This window comes from Megachile rotundata, unplaced genomic scaffold, assembly GCF_050947335.1.
Source record: "Megachile rotundata isolate GNS110a unplaced genomic scaffold, iyMegRotu1 scaffold0522, whole genome shotgun sequence".
NCBI classification, from domain to species: domain Eukaryota; kingdom Metazoa; phylum Arthropoda; class Insecta; order Hymenoptera; family Megachilidae; genus Megachile; species Megachile rotundata.
The window spans coordinates 70,001-87,500 of NW_027473819.1; positions in this window are offsets into that span (position 1 = coordinate 70,001).

Consider the following 17,500-nt stretch of genomic DNA (forward strand, 5'->3'; position numbering starts at 1 on the left):
TACTAAGAATACACTGCTCTAACGAGTCCAATCGTTTTTGGAATGGGTTGTCAGTCATAGTTTGACCGAACCGACTATGCCGGTGGGACTTAGTCGTGCACGAACTCACCGCTGAACCGACTATGCGGAACGATTTATTATTAATAACATCCTCATTTATGAATCCGAACGTGCCAAAACCATATAGGAGTATTAAGAATACAATGCTCTAACAGGTCTGATCATTATTTTAATGGGTTATCAGTCATTGTTTCACCGAACCGACTATGCGGAGCGATTTCTTATTAATAACATCCTCATTTATGAATCCGAACGTGCCAAAACCATATAGGAGTACTAAGAGTACACTGCTCTAACGAGTCCAATCGTTTTTGGAATGGGTTGTCAGTCATAGTTTGACCGAACCGACTATGCCGGTGGGACTTAGTCGTGCACGAACTCACCGCTGAACCGACTATGCGGAACGATTTATTATTAATAACTTCCTCATTTATGAATCCGAACGTACCAAAACCATATAGGAGTACTAAGAATACACTGCTCTAACGAGTCCAATCGTTTTTGGAATGGGTTGTCAGTCATAGTTTGACCGAACCGACTATGCCGGTGGGACTTAGTCGTGCACGAACTCACCGCTGAACCGACTATGCGGAACGATTTATTATTAATAACATCCTCATTTATGAATCCGAACGTGCCAAAACCATATAGGAGTATTAAGAATACAATGCTCTAACAGGTCTGATCATTATTTTAATGGGTTATCAGTCATTGTTTCACCGAACCGACTATGCGGAGCGATTTCTTATTAATAACATCCTCATTTATGAATCCGAACGTGCCAAAACCATATAGGAGTACTAAGAGTATACTGCTCTAACGAGTCCAATCGTTTTTGGAATGGGTTGTCAGTCATAGTTTGACCGAACCGACTATGCCGGTGGGACTTAGTCGTGCACGAACTCACCGCTGAACCGACTATGCGGAACGATTTATTATTAATAACATCCTCATTTATGAATCCGAACGTGCCAAAACCATATAGGAGTATTAAGAATACAATGCTCTAACAGGTCTGATCATTATTTTAATGGGTTATCAGTCATTGTTTCACCGAACCGACTATGCGGAGCGATTTCTTATTAATAACATCCTCATTTGTGAATCCGAACGTGCCAAAACCATATAGGAGTACTAAGAGTACACTGCTCTAACGAGTCCAATCGTTTTTGGAATGGGTTGTCAGTCATAGTTTGACCGAACCGACTATGCCGGTGGGACTTAGTCGTGCACGAACTCACCGCTGAACCGACTATGCGGAACGATTTATTATTAATAACTTCCTCATTTATGAATCCGAACGTACCAAAACCATATAGGAGTACTAAGAATACACTGCTCTAACGAGTCCAATCGTTTTTGGAATGGGTTGTCAGTCATAGTTTGACCGAACCGACTATGCCGGTGGGACTTAGTCGTGCACGAACTCACCGCTGAACCGACTATGCGGAACGATTTATTATTAATAACATCCTCATTTATGAATCCGAACGTGCCAAAACCATATAGGAGTATTAAGAATACAATGCTCTAACAGGTCTGATCATTATTTTAATGGGTTATCAGTCATTGTTTCACCGAACCGACTATGCGGAGCGATTTCTTATTAATAACATCCTCATTTATGAATCCGAACGTGCCAAAACCATATAGGAGTACTAAGAGTACACTGCTCTAACGAGTCCAATCGTTTTTGGAATGGGTTGTCAGTCATAGTTTGACCGAACCGACTATGCCGGTGGGACTTAGTCGTGCACGAACTCACCGCTGAACCGACTATGCGGAACGATTTATTATTAATAACTTCCTCATTTATGAATCCGAACGTACCAAAACCATATAGGAGTACTAAGAATACACTGCTCTAACGAGTCCAATCGTTTTTGGAATGGGTTGTCAGTCATAGTTTGACCGAACCGACTATGCCGGTGGGACTTAGTCGTGCACGAACTCACCGCTGAACCGACTATGCGGAACGATTTATTATTAATAACATCCTCATTTATGAATCCGAACGTGCCAAAACCATATAGGAGTATTAAGAATACAATGCTCTAACAGGTCTGATCATTATTTTAATGGGTTATCAGTCATTGTTTCACCGAACCGACTATGCGGAGCGATTTCTTATTAATAACATCCTCATTTATGAATCCGAACGTGCCAAAACCATATAGGAGTACTAAGAGTACACTGCTCTAACGAGTCCAATCGTTTTTGGAATGGGTTGTCAGTCATAGTTTGACCGAACCGACTATGCCGGTGGGACTTAGTCGTGCACGAACTCACCGCTGAACCGACTATGCGGAACGATTTATTATTAATAACTTCCTCATTTATGAATCCGAACGTACCAAAACCATATAGGAGTACTAAGAATACACTGCTCTAACGAGTCCAATCGTTTTTGGAATGGGTTGTCAGTCATAGTTTGACCGAAACGACTATGCCGGTGGGACTTAGTCGTGCACGAACTCACCGCTGAACCGACTATGCGGAACGATTTATTATTAATAACATCCTCATTTATGAATCCGAACGTGCCAAAACCATATAGGAGTATTAAGAATACAATGCTCTAACAGGTCTGATCATTATTTTAATGGGTTATCAGTCATTGTTTCACCGAACCGACTATGCGGAGCGATTTCTTATTAATAACATCCTCATTTATGAATCCGAACGTGCCAAAACCATATAGGAGTACTAAGAGTACACTGCTCTAACGAGTCCAATCGTTTTTGGAATGGGTTGTCAGTCATAGTTTGACCGAACCGACTATGCCGGTGGGACTTAGTCGTGCACGAACTCACCGCTGAACCGACTATGCGGAACGATTTATTATTAATAACATCCTCATTTATGAATCCGAACGTGCCAAAACCATATAGGAGTATTAAGAATACAATGCTCTAACAGGTCTGATCATTATTTTAATGGGTTATCAGTCATTGTTTCACCGAACCGACTATGCGGAGCGATTTCTTATTAATAACATCCTCATTTATGAATCCGAACGTGCCAAAACCATATAGGAGTACTAAGAGTACACTGCTCTAACGAGTCCAATCGTTTTTGGAATGGGTTGTCAGTCATAGTTTGACCGAACCGACTATGCCGGTGGGACTTAGTCGTGCACGAACTCACCGCTGAACCGACTATGCGGAACGATTTATTATTAATAACTTCCTCATTTATGAATCCGAACGTGCCAAAACCATATAGGAGTACTAAGAATACAATGCTCTAACAGGTCTGATCATTATTTTAATGGGTTATCAGTCATTGTTTCACCGAACCGACTATGCGGAGCGATTTCTTATTAATAACATCCTCATTTATGAATCCGAACGTGCCAAAACCATATAGGAGTATTAAGAATACAATGCTCTAACAGGTCTGATCATTATTTTAATGGGTTATCAGTCATTGTTTCACCGAACCGACTATGCGGAACGATTTATTATTAATAACTTCCTCATTTATGAATCCGAACGTACCAAAACCATATAGGAGTACTAAGAATACAATGCTCTAACAGGTCTGATCATTATTTTAATGGGTTATCAGTCATCGTTTCACCGAACCGACTATGCGGAGCGGTTTTTTCTCAATTTCTACCGAAAAAAAAAATTTTTTATACACGAATTCATTTATCATCATTTTAAACGTGTTTTACAACTTTTTGGAAAATCGATTTTTTCACGCTAAGTTTTACCGCACTCTCGAATTGGCACGTTCGGATCGCGCGTTAGCATCGTAAGCGCCCGTGCGTAACGGCCGGCGTCGCCGACCATCCGGCCGGCCGTTCGGTATCTATATGGGAGACGACGGTCCGAACATACCGGACGATGGGGCAGCGTCGTTCTCCGCCAAAAGTTACCGCGGGTCAAAAAGACCCAATATACGTATAAGCGGAACTTTGGCAAGTACGAATAATCGTTGCTAAAATGCATCGATCTGACATAAACTAGAATTATGTTCAAAGTAAAATTAATGAAATTTTACACGAACTGAAGGTGTCCTAAGGCAAAATTTCTCTCGTACGAAAGACTAAGTATTTTTACTTCGATACTTTCGTACCATGAGAAATGATATGAAATGACAATTGGTGGTGCATGGAAATATGACGAACGACAACGTAAGTTGGGAAGTTCGTAAAATTTTTAAAGTAAAAATCGACTTTTGAAAAGTTGAGTAAAAATCGCACTTTTTCACTATAAGGTTCAGTGCGTAAGAGCCGGCGTCGCCGACCATTTGGACGGCCGTTCGGTATCTATATGGGAGACGACGGTCCGAACATACCGGACGATGGGGCAGCGTCGTTCTCCGCCATAAGTTACCGCGGGTCAAACAGACCCAATATACGTATAAGCGGAACTTTGGCAAGTACGAATAATCGTTGCTAAAATGCATCGATCTGACATAAACTAGAATTATGTTCAAAGTAAAATTAATGAAATTTTACACGAACTGTGAAGGTGTCCTAAGGCAAAATTTCTCTCGTACGAAAGACTAAGTATTTTTACTTCGATACTTTCGTACCATGAGAAATGATATGAAATGGCAATTGGTGGTGCATGGAAATATGACGAACGACAACGTAAGTTGGGAAGTTCGTAAAATTTTTAAAGTAAAAATCGACTTTTGAAAAGTTGAGCAAAAATCGCACTTTTTCACTATAAGGTTCAGTGCGTAAGAGCCGGCGTCGCCGACCATTTGGACGGCCGTTCGGTATCTATATGGGAGACGACGGTCCGAACATGCCGGACGATGGGGCAGCGTCGCTCTCCGCCAAATGTTACCGCGGGTTGAAAAGGACCCAAAGTGTGGTAAAAAGCAGAACTGTGGCGAATGACGAGAAGTAACTGATGTTAAAATACATCGAATAATACATGCTAAGATTACGTCCCCAAAATAAAGTTATATAAAATTTTGCAAAGCAAAATAGAGGTGTCCTAAGCAAAAATGTGTCTGCCGTATGGAAAAAAGGCAAAGTTTATAGAAATTTTTCTGGACTTCGGCACGAGACACACGAGATATATACTTAGATCGTACTAATAAAGAGAGAGGTGTTCTGAGGAAGGCCAGACACCTCTCGTACGAATGCGAGATACATGTTTATTTCGCGACTTCGTACAACTTTGTGAGAATTAAAGAACGAAGGTTGAGATATGCGACTCGCACAACAAGATGTGGACGACGAACATCTGCGAAAGCAACGAAACGCAAAGTTTCTAATACAAGAAGTGTCAGAAATATATGATCTCTCCGTGGTCTATCCTCAGTATCTATGTCCACGATGTTACAGTGGAACATTACGATTTGAGGAGAAAGGCCCCTAATAAAAGTGTTGGAGAGATCAAATTAATTATAAGTTTGAGAGTGTGAATGAGGTTTTAACATCACACTTATAAATTATATTATATTATAATATTAATATAATAAATAATAGTTGATTATATTATTAGACATAATAATATATATATTATATAGAGAGCGAAAGTGTGAAGAAAAGGGTGAAGAAGGGGGGGGAAAGGCAAGGAAAGTAAGTGAGAGGAGAGGAAAAAAAAATTTTTTTTTTGTTCCTCGTTCGCGCGAAGCGCGAAGAAAATTTTTTGAAAGCAATACGCCGTTGGACTTAGAAAAAAAATAGAAAGGCACGCGCGCGCGCGTAGAGAAAAAAATAAAGCCATGAGCGCCGGCGGACTTAAAAAAATAAATCTCATAACGCGGCTGAGACTTCGAAAATGCTAAGTACTACACGGTCGGATGTTAGAAAGACGGAAAGCAATACGCGGCCAGGACATTGAAAATGAGAAAGCAATACGCGGCCAGGACTTTGGAAATGAGAAAGCAATACGCGGCCAGGACTTTGGAAATGAGAAAGCAATACGCGGCCAGGACTTTGGAAATGAGAAAGCAATACGCGGCCAGGACTATGGAAATGAGAAAGCAATACGCGGCCAGGACTTTGGAAATGAGAAAGCAATACGCGGCCAGGACTTAGAAAATGTAAACGACGCACCGAACCGACTATGCGGAACGGAGTTTCGTCGATAACTCGAACAATTGCGCACCCGAACGTGCCAAACTGGTACAGGAATGCTAGAAATACGTTACTTTATCTATTCTAAGCATTAATTCAATAGGTTGTCAGTAGCCGATCCACCGAACCGACTATGCCCGGGGGACATAGTCGCGGTTGCGCTCCGTACCGAACCGACTAAGCGGAACGGAGTTTCGTCGATAATTTCTACCATTTTGAATTCGAACGTACAAAAACGTTATGGGGGGAAATAGAAATCCGTTACAGTATCGATTCTAAGTGTTTCTTCTATGCGTTGTCAGTCATCGGTTCACCGAACCGACTAAGCGGAACGGAATTTTATCGATAATATCTACAATAGTGGATCCGAACGTGCCAAAACGGTATAGGAATGCTAGAAATACGTTACTGCATCGATTCTGAGCATTAATTCAATAGGTTGTCAGTAGCCGATCCACCGAACCGACTATGCCGGGGGGACATAGTCGCGGTTGCGCTCCGTACCGAACCGACTAAGCGGAACGGAGTTTCGTCGATAATTTCTACCATTTTGAATTCGAACGTACAAAAACGTTATGGGGGGAAATAGAAATCCGTTACAGTATCGATTCTAAGTGTTTCTTCTATGCGTTGTCAGTCATCGGTTCACCGAACCGACTAAGCGGAACGGAATTTTATCGATAATATCTACAATAGTGGATCCGAACGTGCCAAAACGGTATAGGAATGCTAGAAATACGTTACTGCATCGATTCTGAGCATTAATTCAATAGGTTGTCAGTAGCCGATCCACTGAACCGACTATGCCGGGGGGACATAGTCGCGGTTGCGCTCCGTACCGAACCGACTAAGCGGAACGGAGTTTCGTCGATAATTTCTACCATTTTGAATTCGAACGTACAAAAACGTTATGGCGGTAATAGAAATCCGTTACAGTATCGATACTGAGTGATTTTTCTATGCGTTGTCGGTCATCGGTTCACCGAACCGACTAAGCGGAACGGAGTTTTGTCGATAATATGTACAATAGTGGATCCGAACGTGCCAAAACGGTATAGGAATGCTAGAAATACGTTACTGCATCGATTCTGAGCATTAATTCAATAGGTTGTCAGTAGCCGATCCACCGAACCGACTATGCCGGGGGGACATCGTCGCGGTTGCGCTCCGTACCGAACCGACTAAGCGGAACGGAGTTTCGTCGATAATTTCTACCATTTTGAATTCGAACGTACAAAAACGTTATGGCGGTAATAGAAATCTGTTACAGTATCGATACTGAGTGATTTTTCTATGCGTTGTCGGTCATCGGTTCACCGAACCGACTAAGCGGAACGGAGTTTTATCGATAATATCTACAATAGTGCATCCGAACGTGCCAAAACGGTATAGGGACACTAGAAATACGTTACTTTATCTATTCTAAGCAATAATTCAATAGGTTGTCAGTAGCCGATCCACCGAACCGACTATGCCGGAGGGACTTGGTCGCACTCGGACGGTCCACCGAACCGACTATGCGGAACAGAGTTTCGTGGATGATTTCTACGATATTGAATTCGGACGTACCAAAACGTTCTAGCGGCAATAGAAATCGGCTACGGCATCGATTCTAAGTGTTTTTTATATGCGTTGTCAGTCATCGGTTCACCGAACCGACTATGCGGAACGATGTTTCTCCGTTAATTTCGACATTTATGAATCCGAACGTGCCGAAACGGTATAGCGGTGCTAGATATACGTTACTTTATTGGTTTTGAGCAATTTTTATATAGGTTGTCAATCATCGTTTCACCGAACCGACAATGCGGAATGAAAAAATTTCGATAATTACGTTAATAATGAATCCGAACGTGCCAAAGTGGTATAAATGTTCTAGCAATACGTTATTCTATAGGTTTTGATCGTTTTTTATATATGTTGTCAGTCATCGTTTCACCGAACCGACTATGCCGGAAGGACTTGGTCGTGCTCGGACGGCCCACCGAACCGACTATGCGGAACGAAAAATTTTCAATAATTTTGTTATTTATTAATCCGAACGTGTCAAAGCGGTATAAATCTTCTAGTCATACGATATTCGATAGGTTTTAATCGTTTTTATTATAGGTTGTCAGTCATCGTTTCACCGAACCGACTATGCGGAATGAAAAATTTTCGATAATTTCGTTAATTATGTATCCGAAAGTGCCGAAACGGTATATCGGTGCTAGAAATACGTTACTTTATCGGTTATGAACAATTTTTATACAGGTTGTCAATCATCGTTTCACCGAACCGACTATGCGGAACGAATAATTCTCAATAATTTTGTTATTTATGAATCCGAACGTGCCAAAGTTGTATAAAGACACTAGAAATACGTTACTTTATCTATTCTAAGCAATAATTCAATAGGTTGTCAGTAGCCGATCCACCGAACCGACTATGCCGGAGGGACTTGGTCGCACTCGGACGGTCCACCGAACCGACTATGCGGAACAGAGTTTCGTGGATGATTTCTACGATATTGAATTCGGACGTACCAAAACGTTCTAGCGGCAATAGAAATCGGCTACGGCATCGATTCTAAGTGTTTTTTATATGCGTTGTCAGTCATCGGTTCACCGAACCGACTATGCGGAACGATGTTTCTCCGTTAATTTCGACATTTATGAATCCGAACGTGCCGAAACGGTATAGCGGTGCTAGATATACGTTACTTTATTGGTTTTGAGCAATTTTTATATAGGTTGTCAATCATCGTTTCACCGAACCGACAATGCGGAATGAAAAAATTTCGATAATTACGTTAATAATGAATCCGAACGTGCCAAAGTGGTATAAATGTTCTAGCAATACGTTATTCTATAGGTTTTGATCGTTTTTTATATATGTTGTCAGTCATCGTTTCACCGAACCGACTATGCCGGAAGGACTTGGTCGTGCTCGGACGGCCCACCGAACCGACTATGCGGAACGAAAAATTTTCAATAATTTTGTTATTTATTAATCCGAACGTGTCAAAGCGGTATAAATCTTCTAGTCATACGATATTCGATAGGTTTTAATCGTTTTTATTATAGGTTGTCAGTCATCGTTTCACCGAACCGACTATGCGGAATGAAAAATTTTCGATAATTTCGTTAATTATGTATCCGAAAGTGCCGAAACGGTATATCGGTGCTAGAAATACGTTACTTTATCGGTTATGAACAATTTTTATACAGGTTGTCAATCATCGTTTCACCGAACCGACTATGCGGAACGAATAATTCTCAATAATTTTGTTATTTATGAATCCGAACGTGCCAAAGTTGTATAAACGTTCTAGTAATACGTTATTCTATTGGTTTTAATCGTTCTTAGTATAGGTTGTCAGTCATCGTTTCACCGAACCGACTATGCCGGACGGACTTGGTCGTGCTCGGACGGCCCACCGAACCGACTATGCGGAACGAATAATTTTCAATAATTTTGTTATTTATTAATCCGAACGTGTCAAAGCGGTATAAATCTTCTAGTCATACGATATTCGATAGGTTTTAATCGTTTTTATTATAGGTTGTCAGTCATCGTTTCACCGAACCGACTATGCGGAATGAAAAATTTTCGATAATTTCGTTAATTATGTATCCGAAAGTGCCGAAACGGTATATCGGTGCTAGAAATACGTTACTTTATCGGTTATGAACAATTTTTATACAGGTTGTCAATCATCGTTTCACCGAACCGACTATGCGGAACGAATAATTCTCAATAATTTTGTTATTTATGAATCCGAACGTGCCAAAGTTGTATAAACGTTCTAGTAATACGTTATTCTATTGGTTTTAATCGTTCTTAGTATAGGTTGTCAGTCATCGTTTCACCGAACCGACTATGCCGGACGGACTTGGTCGTGCTCGGACGGCCCACCGAACCGACTATGCGGAACGAATAATTTTCAATAATTTTGTTATTTATTAATCCGAACGTGTCAAAGCGGTATAAATCTTCTAGTCATACGATATTCGATAGGTTTTAATCGTTTTTATTATAGGTTGTCAGTCATCGTTTCACCGAACCGACTATGCGGAATGAAAAATTTTCGATAATTTCGTTAATTATGTATCCGAAAGTGCCGAAACGGTATATCGGTGCTAGAAATACGTTACTTTATCGGTTATGAACAATTTTTATACAGGTTGTCAATCATCGTTTCACCGAACCGACTATGCGGAACGAATAATTCTCAATAATTTTGTTATTTATGAATCCGAACGTGCCAAAGTTGTATAAACGTTCTAGTAATACGTTATTCTATTGGTTTTAATCGTTCTTAGTATAGGTTGTCAGTCATCGTTTCACCGAACCGACTATGCCGGACGGACTTGGTCGTGCTCGGACGGCCCACCGAACCGACTATGCGGAACGAATAATTTTCAATAATTTTGTTATTTATTAATCCGAACGTGTCAAAGCGGTATAAATCTTCTAGTCATACGATATTCGATAGGTTTTAATCGTTTTTATTATAGGTTGTCAGTCATCGTTTCACCGAACCGACTATGCGGAATGAAAAATTTTCGATAATTTCGTTAATTATGTATCCGAAAGTGCCGAAACGGTATATCGGTGCTAGAAATACGTTACTTTATCGGTTATGAACAATTTTTATACAGGTTGTCAATCATCGTTTCACCGAACCGACTATGCGGAACGAATAATTCTCAATAATTTTGTTATTTATGAATCCGAACGTGCCAAAGTTGTATAAACGTTCTAGTAATACGTTATTCTATTGGTTTTAATCGTTCTTAGTATAGGTTGTCAGTCATCGTTTCACCGAACCGACTATGCCGGACGGACTTGGTCGTGCTCGGACGGCCCACCGAACCGACTATGCGGAACGAATAATTTTCAATAATTTTGTTATTTATTAATCCGAACGTGTCAAAGCGGTATAAATCTTCTAGTCATACGATATTCGATAGGTTTTAATCGTTTTTATTATAGGTTGTCAGTCATCGTTTCACCGAACCGACTATGCGGAATGAAAAATTTTCGATAATTTCGTTAATTATGTATCCGAAAGTGCCGAAACGGTATATCGGTGCTAGAAATACGTTACTTTATCGGTTATGAACAATTTTTATACAGGTTGTCAATCATCGTTTCACCGAACCGACTATGCGGAACGAATAATTCTCAATAATTTTGTTATTTATGAATCCGAACGTGCCAAAGTTGTATAAACGTTCTAGTAATACGTTATTCTATTGGTTTTAATCGTTCTTAGTATAGGTTGTCAGTCATCGTTTCACCGAACCGACTATGCCGGACGGACTTGGTCGTGCTCGGACGGCCCACCGAACCGACTATGCGGAACGAATAATTTTCAATAATTTTGTTATTTATGAATCCGAACGTGTCAAAGCGGTATAAATCTTCTAGTCATACGATATTCGATAGGTTTTAATCGTTTTTATTATAGGTTGTCAGTCATCGTTTCACCGAACCGACTATGCGGAATGAAAAATTTTCGATAATTTCGTTAATTATGTATCCGAAAGTGCCGAAACGGTATATCGGTGCTAGAAATACGTTACTTTATCGGTTATGAACAATTTTTATACAGGTTGTCAATCATCGTTTCACCGAACCGACTATGCGGAACGAATAATTCTCAATAATTTTGTTATTTATGAATCCGAACGTGCCAAAGTTGTATAAACGTTCTAGTAATACGTTATTCTATTGGTTTTAATCGTTCTTAGTATAGGTTGTCAGTCATCGTTTCACCGAACCGACTATGCCGGACGGACTTGGTCGTGCTCGGACGGCCCACCGAACCGACTATGCGGAACGAATAATTTTCAATAATTTTGTTATTTATGAATCCGAACGTGCAAAAATTGTATAAATGTTCCAGTAATACGTTATTCTATAGGTTTTAATCGTTTTTAATATAGGTTGTCAGTCATCGTTTCACCGAACCGACTATGCGGAACGAATAATTTTCAATAATTTTGTTATTTATGAATCCGAACGTGCAAAAATTGTATAAATGTTCCAGTAATACGTTATTCTATAGGTTTTAATCGTTTTTAATATAGGTTGTCAGTCATCGTTTCACCGAACCGACTATGCGGAACGAATAATTTTCAATAATTTTGTTATTTATGAATCCGAACGTGCAAAAATTGTATAAATGTTCCAGTAATACGTTATTCTATAGGTTTTAATCGTTTTTAATATAGGTTGTCAGTCATCGTTTCACCGAACCGACTATGCGGAACGAATAATTTTCAATAATTTTGTTATTTATGAATCCGAACGTGCAAAAATTGTATAAATGTTCCAGTAATACGTTATTCTATAGGTTTTAATCGTTTTTAATATAGGTTGTCAGTCATCGTTTCACCGAACCGACTATGCGGAACGAATAATTTTCAATAATTTTGTTATTTATGAATCCGAACGTGCAAAAATTGTATAAATGTTCCAGTAATACGTTATTCTATAGGTTTTAATCGTTTTTAATATAGGTTGTCAGTCATCGTTTCACCGAACCGACTATGCGGAACGAATAATTTTCAATAATTTTGTTATTTATGAATCCGAACGTGCAAAAATTGTATAAATGTTCCAGTAATACGTTATTCTATAGGTTTTAATCGTTTTTAATATAGGTTGTCAGTCATCGTTTCACCGAACCGACTATGCGGAACGAATAATTCTCAATAATTTTGTTATTTATGAATCCGAGCGTGCCGAGGTGGTAGAAATGTTCCAGTAATACGTTATTCTATAGGTTTTAATCGTTTTTAATATAGGTTGTCAGTCATCGTTTCACCGAACCGACTATGCCGGAAGGACTTGGTCCCGGTCGGACGGCCTACCGAACCGACTATGCGGAACGAAAAATTTTCAATAATTTTGTTATTTATGAATCCGAACGTGCCAAAATTGTATAAATGTTCTAGTGATACGTTATTCTATACGTTATAATCATTTTTAATATAGGTTGTCAGTCACCGTTTCACCGAACCGACTATGCGCAATGAAAAATTTTCGATAATTTCGTTAATCATGAATAGGAACGTGCCAAAATGGTATAAATGTTCTAGTAGTGCGTTATTCTATACGTTTTAATCATTTTTAATATAGGTTGTCAGTCACCTTTTCATCGAACCGACAATGCGCAATGAAAAATTTTCGATAATTTCGTTAATTATGAATCCGAACGTGCCAAAATGGTATAAATGTTCTAGTGATACGTTATTCTATAGGTTTTAATCGTTTTTTATATAGGTTGTCAGTCGTCGATTCACCGAACCGACTATGCCGGTGGGACATTGTCTCGCATCAGACGGTCCACCGAACCGACTATGCGGAACGAAAAATTTTCAATAATTTTGTTATTTATGAATCCGAACGTGCCAAAATTGTATAAATGTTCTAGTAATACGTTATTCTATTGGTTTTAATCGTTTTTTATATAGGTTGTCAGTCATCGTTTCACCGAACCGACTATGCGGAACGAAAAATTTTGGATAATTTCGTTAATTATGAATCCGAACGTGCCAAAATGGTATAAATGTTCTAGTAGTGCGTTATTCTATACGTTTTAATCATTTTTAATATAGGTTGTCAGTCACCTTTTCACCGAACCGACTATGCGCAATGAAAAATTTTCAATAATTTTGTTATTTATGAATCCGAACGTGCCAAAATTGTATAAATGTTCTAGTAATACGTTATTCTATTGGTTTTAATCGTTTTTTATATAGGTTGTCAGTCATCGTTTCACCGAACCGACTATGCGGAACGAAAAATTTTGGATAATTTCGTTAATTATGAATCCGAACGTGCCAAAATGGTATAAATGTTCTAGTAGTGCGTTATTCTATACGTTTTAATCATTTTTAATATAGGTTGTCAGTCACCTTTTCATCGAACCGACAATGCGCAATGAAAAATTTTCGATAATTTCGTTAATTATGAATCCGAACGTGCCAAAATGGTATAAATGTTCTAGTGATACGTTATTCTATAGGTTTTAATCGTTTTTTATATAGGTTGTCAGTCGTCGATTCACCGAACCGACTATGCCGGTGGGACATTGTCTCGCATCAGACGGTCCACCGAACCGACTATGCGGAACGAAAAATTTTCAATAATTTTGTTATTTATGAATCCGAACGTGCCAAAATTGTATAAATGTTCTAGTAATACGTTATTCTATTGGTTTTAATCGTTTTTTATATAGGTTGTCAGTCATCGTTTCACCGAACCGACTATGCGGAACGAAAAATTTTGGATAATTTCGTTAATTATGAATCCGAACGTGCCAAAATGGTATAAATGTTCTAGTAGTGCGTTATTCTATACGTTTTAATCATTTTTAATATAGGTTGTCAGTCACCTTTTCACCGAACCGACTATGCGCAATGAAAAATTTTCGATAATTTCGTTAATTATGAATCCGAACGTGCCAAAATGGTATAAATGTTCTAGTGATACGTTATTCTATAGGTTTTAATCGTTTTTTATATAGGTTGTCAGTCGTCGATTCACCGAACCGACTATGCCGGAGGGACTTTGGTACGTTCGGACTCGGCACCGAACCGACTATGCGGAGAGATTTTTGCTCAATTTTTTGAAAAAATATAAATATTTTCTCGATTCTTGTATGTTATTTGGACGTATACTGTTATTTGTTACTCGTTTATTACGTTAGAAATTCGTTTGGTATTTATTTTGGCGAGAAAAGGAAAAAAAATTTTTTTTCGATTAATTTTGTCATTAAATTTCGTAAAATAATTGTTAAAACATCGTCCGTATACTTTTTAGCGTGTTTGACAACTTTTTGAAAAATCGATTTTTTCGCGCTAAGTTTTACCGCACTTTCGAATTGGCACGTTCGGATCGCGCGTTAGCATCGTAAGCGCCCGTGCGTAACGGCCGGCGTCGCCGACCATCCGGCCGGCCGTTCGGTACCTATAAGGAGACGTTCGGTCCGATCGTACCAGACGGAACAGAGTCGGGCGCGTGGCTATTCTATGACCTCGGTTGAGAACTAGTCCACCGCTCCTCGTGCGTAACTTCGTGTTGCCTCGACTGTTCGTGTTCTCGGTATCGATGCAGGATTTTCTCCACACTGCATTGTCGCGTGTCGGCGTCTAAGACCAAATGGCACATATGCGACGAACCTTTAACATGAGGCTGGTGACTCGTATGCACTTTGGTGTGTACGTTGTACTGACTCAAGCGGCACAGGCTACTAAAAATTAAAAAGGGATAGAATAAAACCGACCGTTCTAAAACGGGCCAAAAAAGGTTTTATAAAATTTATTTTAAAAATGAATTAGATAGTGGTGTTGAACGAACTTGTTCGTTACAACGCCTTCAGTCGAGAGGCTAAAAAATTTTGAAACGGAATATTTATTCCGAAATTCAGAAATGATATTACGTCCCCTTAATGTTTTGTGCGTCTCGAACGCCTAAATATTTTCTCGATGCGCGAGAAAACTTCTTCTTCGCGGAGAGTTTTTCGGTACGATGAAGTAAAATATTAAATAAATGCTTCACTATACGTACAGCGCAGAGATATTGAAACGAAATAATATGTAACTATGACTCGTAAAAACGGTTTCTGAAATGGAAACTTCTTCCAAAGTGAAGAGTTTTCGGTACGGGTGATTTCTCGATATTACATCGAGTTTTCGCTTATACGTACAAAAAATATTATTACGGTGTGTATCGTAACTATGACACGAAATTTTGAGAGAGAGAAAATAAAAATTTGGGTGGATTTGTAAGAATCGATGTGCCCAGCGCGAGCTAAAATTCTCTGTGTACGTGCTTGCTCCGATTTGTTTTTTTCGAACAGCATGTCCGTTGTACGCGCTATCACGGTACGTTCAGCACGCCACTTGTACGCGCTAACCTTTATCGGTGTGTCTTAAATAAAATACCAAAGAGAGTTGAAAGGAGAGAATAGAAGAGAGAGTTTGGAGGAACAAAAATTTAATATGACTGAAAAACACATGAGAGAAGAACCAAATAAAAAAAGGGAACGTTTAAGCTGATATTGGTTCATCACAAAAAAATGGTATTTATGAAAAAGGCGGAAAGAACACCGATATTGTGGAGGTTCAATACGGAGCGTGTGTGGTTTACGTGCTTATACCGTTTCGATGTAAAGCGTGAAAGCGGGTGTACGTGCTTCCAAAATTTCAACGGATACACACTTTCCGGCACGGAGAGAGTTTTAGCGGGATTTTCTTTTACGCGCTTCTTCGATATCCACGACGAAAAGAGAGACTAAAAACGGAGGTTTCGTATCGATATATGCCTAGCGCGAGCTACCTTTGTACGTGCTTCCTCTTGTTCGTTTTTCGAACAGCATGTCCGTTGTACGCGCTATCACGGTACGTTCAGCACGCCACTGTACGCGCTAACCTTTATCGGTGTGTCTTAAATAAAATACCAAAGAGAGTGAAAGGAGAGAGAATAGAGAGAGTTTGGAGGAACAACAATTTTTAATATGACTGAAACACATGAGAGGAGAGAGAAGAACCAAATAAAAAAGGAACGTTTAAGCTGATATTGGTTCATTGCAAAAAATGGTATTTATGAAAAAAGGCGAAAGAACACCGATATTGTGGAGGTTCAATACGAGCGAGCGTGTGTGGTTTACGTGCTTATACCGTTTCGATGCAAAGCGTGAAATGAAAAGCGGTGTTACGTGCTTCTAAAACTTTTCAACGAGAAATCTTTCTGGCACGAAAGGATTTGCATTTTTTTACGCGCTTTATCGATACAAAATAAGAGAAAGAGACCCCCGTGGAGGAACGAAACGTTTATATCGACACGGTTTCGATTCGTTTCGACGAACAGCATGTCCGCTGTACGCGCCATAGCGTATTGTCCAGCGTGATCCGCTATACGCGCTATTTCGGTGTTGTGTCGTTAAACGAAATATTGTATATCAAAGACTTATAATATAACTTCACGTAATATAAATAATATTACGAACCAGAAAAGGAAACGGGCAAAAAGAGGAGAGCTGCAAATTGGTTCGTGTACAAAAAGTTGTACAAAAATAATCATAAAAGAAAAGGGAACGTTTAAGCTGAAAAACTGAAATAAACGAACACAACGTCCAGCGTGCTTGTTACGCGCTTACACCGAATGGGGATCGATTAATTCGTTCCGAGCGTGTGCGGTTTACGCGCTTCTTACGTTTCGACGAACGGCGTGAAAGCGGTGTGTACGTGCTTTCAAAACTTTTTTGAACCGGAGAGAATATTATTCTTCGGCATTACTACGTCGATATGCGTTTCTTCGAATCTCCGGCATTGAGGTTGTGGAGGATTCGTAATAAAATCGAAACGAGAGAGAGAGAGAGAGAGAGAGAAAAGG